Source organism: Rhyacophila brunnea, unplaced genomic scaffold, assembly GCF_057557595.1.
Source record: "Rhyacophila brunnea isolate RB1 unplaced genomic scaffold, BYU_Rbru_1.0 scaffold_76, whole genome shotgun sequence".
NCBI classification, from domain to species: Eukaryota; Metazoa; Arthropoda; class Insecta; order Trichoptera; family Rhyacophilidae; genus Rhyacophila; species Rhyacophila brunnea.
The window spans coordinates 956213-962258 of NW_028233346.1; positions in this window are offsets into that span (position 1 = coordinate 956213).

Sequence of the window (6046 nt, forward strand, 5' to 3'; positions counted from 1 at the left end):
GTTTCTATTATCACTATCATCGATATTATCAATAACATTATTTCGACCATCAAAATTCAATTTTTTTTTCTCTATATTATTGATATCATTCTTTGCGCCTGGAAAGGTAAATTTATTATGCATATCATTGGCACAAAAATCATCTTTTGGATTGGTATTAATGGAATCATTACCCGGATCATCATCTTGATCAATAAAATTTTTAGATGATCTATTTTTTATCGCATGAATAACATTTTCAATTGTATTTCTTTCTTCTTTTCCTCCCACATTATTTCTTTTGCATTCCAACCACTCGATTTCTTCTATTCCACCCACATTTCCAATAACTTTAACCCCTTCAACAAACCCTTTCCCACACCTTTTCTCATTTACAAACAATTTAACCTGTTCAACAACTCCTTTACAGTATAATTTGGACAATCCGACCAATAACAGATGGATTTGTGCAGATAATTTCGTGTCTGTTATTTTCATAAGCCAGTATTTAGAAATATATCCTACATCTTCCGCTCTAACAAATGTACCTTTTGTTAAATTTTTGTTTATAACATCAAGTAATTTGTTGTTTATTTTAAAAAATGAGTCTTTGTAGATACATGCGATTTGAATTGATAGATGATCTTTTTCGAGTTTTTCCAATTCTGTTTCTAGTATTTCAAATCTTTTGACAGCATTCTTTTCGGATGTAAATGCGTATGTATTTATGTAATATGTGGTTATTTCTTTCGTATCTGGAATATAATCGGATATATTATCATTAATGCTTACTTTGTCATTAATATAAATTTTATCATTTCCAGCCTTATTAGAGATGATATTACCATCAATTTTTTTATTAGTATTACCGCTATATTTATTGCAATTATTTATCTTGTTACTATTACCGATATGAGTAGTTTCCAAGTTGATATTATTGCTTAAATTCTTAGGATTAGATTTGTCATTGTAATTTAACATTACTTGTTCAATCTTAGGTACAATTTTTTCCGGAACAATTCCATAATACTCGCTATTTTTCTTATAAGCACCCCAAATACCAAGGCAAAAAAGTGCAGCTTTTCTTACATCACCATTAGCATCTTCAAAAAGATCTACGATAGTTTCAACCACAAAACGACTATCAATGCCTTTTTTACTCACATAATCCAATATAGATATTTTAACAAGTGGATTTTTTATTCCAATGCGTATGCTCGATTTATTTATCGAAACAGAAGCTATAATAAATGAAGATTCAATTTTTAAAGTGTACATCACATGCATTACCAATAAATTTGTCTTTCTATCTTTACATTTTTCAGTAATGAGTGATTTGATAAGGTTTTGTGTTATTCTATTTGATGGTAATAAAAGAATAGATTGGAGCGCAAGAATGGATACTTGGATGTTTGAATCCTTTGTTCGTGTTATTATAAGATCATGTATTTCGGTATTCGTTTCGTAATTTTTTGACTGTAGAATTGTGAAGCCTTCGACTCTTTCCTTATGCGACGATGATTCTAGAAGCTTTATAAGTTTTGGATTCAGCTCTGTTTTATTGATATTATCTTTATTTTGGTAGTTTTCAAGAAATGTTGTGAGTTGTATATTGAAAGGATTGTTATTAGATTTTGATATATTTTTAACTGAAGCTAAAGTGTTCACTTTACATGTATTATCGACCAGATTATGTGTATCATTTTCTATAATTTGACCATTATTATAAGGTAAAGCTCTATCATTATTATCTAAATTTTTTGTGTTGATTGAATTTCCATGGTCGATTAAATTTGGCGTGTCTAAGTTATTTCCACCATTAAACTCTTCTGTATTAATTCCACATACCTTATTCAAACTTGATTTACTGTATATATCAATAATTTGGTCAATTTTTTTGCCATTAGTCATAATCTCATTAACCTTTCCGACAGAAACACGATTTACATCAAGCCATTTCCCAAGTATAGTCCAACATCCATAATCACACAAAGAATAAACCAAAGACCCAAGTCGAATTCCTTCCTTTCTAACATCAGCATTAGCATGGCCAACAAGAAATGGAACGCTAACAAACATGACTCTCAAAAGTGGAACGCTCGAATCAACCAAATTAATTCCAGGCACACCCAAACCATTTCCGTCACAAAAATTAAACAAGACACTGTAAATATCTGAAAGTACAGACGATAGAAAAACTACTACTTTTGGATTTTTTGATGTTTTTATATAATAGTATATGAGATCTGGAACGGAGTCTGTAGATTCTGATGGCATAGAATCCGTCAAAACTTGAACAGATTTAATAAACCTTTCTAATATGATTTCTGATGGTGGATATTCATGCAAATATGCATAGAAAAGATCTTTCTTTAATTCCCCTCTTAGTTCATAAAATGGTTTCTGTAAAACGCAACCACTCAAAGAATCCAAAAAAATCGTAACAAATAATCGTGAAATGTGAGATTGAACTTTCAAAACCCCAAAATGACGAGAAACATTTCTAAGTACTTTTAAAGGTATGTTGTCTGGAAACGATAAGATACAAGACAATGCTGCTTCGAGTGGTGGGACTAATGGCTCGGTAGAAACAGATATTAGGATATCGTTGAGCGTGGTAGAGGAATCGATGGTTAGATTTTCGGTTGACCATAATTTTTCAGAAAGATGAGTATAGAGATCGGCACGGTCCTGCCACTTCTTCGAATTTAAATGTTCTGATACATTTATTGGCATTTGAAGGGATACATTAATCTTCTTTTTTTAATTCACAAATGTTTCGATAGATGAAATAATTGATATAATTTAACAATGTTTAATAATTTGCATATGATTGTTTTGAATATGTCATAAATAAATTGGCGTGAAATGATTAATGCGTCATTATACAATTAAACTGAGCAAATGAATGATGAATACAATTAAAAAATATTTATATTATTATTTTTGACATTATATGGTAAATAATATATAAATCTGAATAAAACCTTTAAGAAAATATTACTGAGATTAAAAAAATAGATTTGAATTCACTGCAATTAATTTTATTATTCTTTTAACCAACAAAACTTTAGATTATTCATGGGATGAGAGCATAATAAATAAAATTGAGCAATAAATTTTTTAAATTAATTTCGGTTTTGTATTTTATTATTCTTTTTTCAAGGTAAACTTTGATGGGACATAGAGCATGTGGGTTATATATTTACGCTTTACATAACTTTTTTATATTTATTTCGGTTATAAAATTTTATTATTCTTTTAACCAACAAAACTTTAGATTATTAATGGGATGAGAGCATAATAAATAAAATTGTGCAATAAATATTTTAAATTAATTTCGGCTATTTGTATTTTACAATTCTTTTTTCAAGGTAAAATTTAGATGGCTCATAGAGCAAGTGGATTCTATATTTACGCTTTACATAACTTTTTTATAGATTGGTTTTATATTCGACAAAATATCATAAAAATACCTGAAGAAACAAACCAGATTAGGGCATAAGAAAAACCTTGAGATTGTGTAAAACATTATATTAATGCGTCTTGAAAGATTGAGAAGTATTGAAAATACTCTGGTGAAAATAAATAGTTGTGAAATTAATTCCCTATATGCACGATATGGCTCAAGTGCAAAAACTAAAATTATAACCATAAATTTAGCTCCTAAATAAAGACTCGAGCTCTGTTTTATCTATTCTAACATTCAAATTATTATTAATATATGAATATAGGACAAAGATTATACCATATGTCGTAACATGGTACGGATGTTTACAAAATAAAATTATAAGTTCTGAATGGACTCGAAGATATATAAATGTAAGACAAATACCATGCCATATATTCTATCATATGATTATGCGGTAACAAAATACCATTAAAGGTTCTGAATAATCTAAATAACAAGCCAAATTGGGGCATATATTCAAAATATTGGATTTAGGAAAAACGTTGAACTACTAGGTCTTGACATAAGATAGACCCAGAGGAATATATAAGAGAAGAAAATATACTCGCAAAAATATAGATAAGATGTGCCCACAGGAAATCAATTACGTTATTTTTGAAACGAAAAGACAAAATTAACAAATAAATAAAACGTAAAATTATTATTTTTATATTAGTACCGTTTATTACTTTTCTAACTGGCAAAATTCAGATGGCTTAATGAATAAAAATATCCATACTTTGTTCGAAGCCATGAACATTACAACATTCCATTATATATTTACTTTAAACGCCCATAAATGCAATTTTCTTTCTAACCCTATTGCTTGTCGGTATGTCCTATTCCTTTCTTTACAATAATAAACAATAACACAATTAAAAATTGAAATGGCGAAATGGCGAAATTTATTTATAAAAAAATAATATCGGTGATTTAGTAAGCTATTAATAACATAAAAATAAGATATTTGTGGTTTAAAAAATCTTATTTAAAGAATTATCATGAAAAATAATTATACAGTTAAATTTTTTTTATTAAATCTTAGCTATAAAGATTAAATATTGCAAATAATAAATAAAAAAAACGTGAAATAGACACTATTTTTTTATTTATGGGTCAAATTTATATTTTTATGAATTTCATCTTCTGAGATGTAGACAGACCATTAAGAATATCGTTCAACTCATTTATGCATCTTTTGACACCTTAACCTAATATTATTCTGTCGAATGATATGGGTCCAAGCGCCTTGCGATATTAGCGAGCTTGCATGCATGCTTTTTCATCTGGGATTTTTAATTCTTTAACATAGTATTTGTGGAATTATCTGACCAACCCATTTTAGGTCATTACATATTTTATTATTTTGTTCACATTTGCAAATTAAGTTACAAGCAATATATGACTATTTAAAATTGTTGTATTGTCAGCAAATTAATATTGTGATTTTAATTTTATTTATAGGTTGCCTTGATTTTCTACTATTAAATCTTATTCTGCAAAAAACTCGGAATGTTTTTTCGAAAAGATTTGACTGATGCTTTTTTCCACCTCGTCAGCTTTAAAATCTTCTTCAAGCATCCTTTTCTTCAACGACTTATTAGTTCTGGTATCTTCCAAGTTATGATTTAAAAAATATTTTTAATAAGACATATCAATAATTATGCATAATTCAAATATGATTTGAATAAAAGAATTGCTTTTATGCATATTTATTTCCCTTAAATCTTATGTACCATCATGATTTTATAATTTGATAAAAAACGGCAATATAACAATATAAGTTGACCACTAGTAGATTCTACCAAAAATTATATTAATAATTTTTTATTGCAAAATATGCTGTATTATATCCTGGCTTATTCATGGGATTTATAAGGAACAGGCCACCACCAAAAATATAATGCAATATTTATCTCGTAATTAGAACATAAATTCAACTTTTTGATTAAAAAATGGTAAATTTTATATCTTAAAATATGGAAATCATTATTTAGATCATTATATTATATGACATAATTAAATTCCAACTGTATTTGCTTAATTTTGCCGGAAATTCATTAAAAAAATAATTTTATAATGGATCCTAGATAATCCTTTGTGAAGCTTAAAATGATTCAAGTTTATCTATTCATATATAATTGGGTATCTATATTTCAATATTATTCACCATTACATTGATTAAATTATATTTAATTTTATTAGGCCTTCATATTCCTGTACTTTGTGTTTTTTTAAATTTATACTAAATTAAAGTAAGAATCTTTGGTATAACAGTTATATAAATCGTGGTTGATGGGACTTTTACTTATAGTCACATGGGTATATATAATATGAAATTTTTGCATTTACTCGAATCTGTTGCATTTGCATCACCTCCCCATGGTTCAAGTCTGAGTAGTTAAAGTTAAAATTACATTGGGGAACCAAAAGCTTATATTTTTTTATATTTGGATTACGAAATAAAACACAATATTTTGCAAATTATGAGAAAGCGTGCTTTTTCGGTTCTATACTTAATTATTGCTTGTTAAATTGATGCTGATTATGATTCCCTTTTTCCTCACAATTTATCTCCTTTTAATTCAAAATTCCTTTTTGAAAGTCATAGTTTTA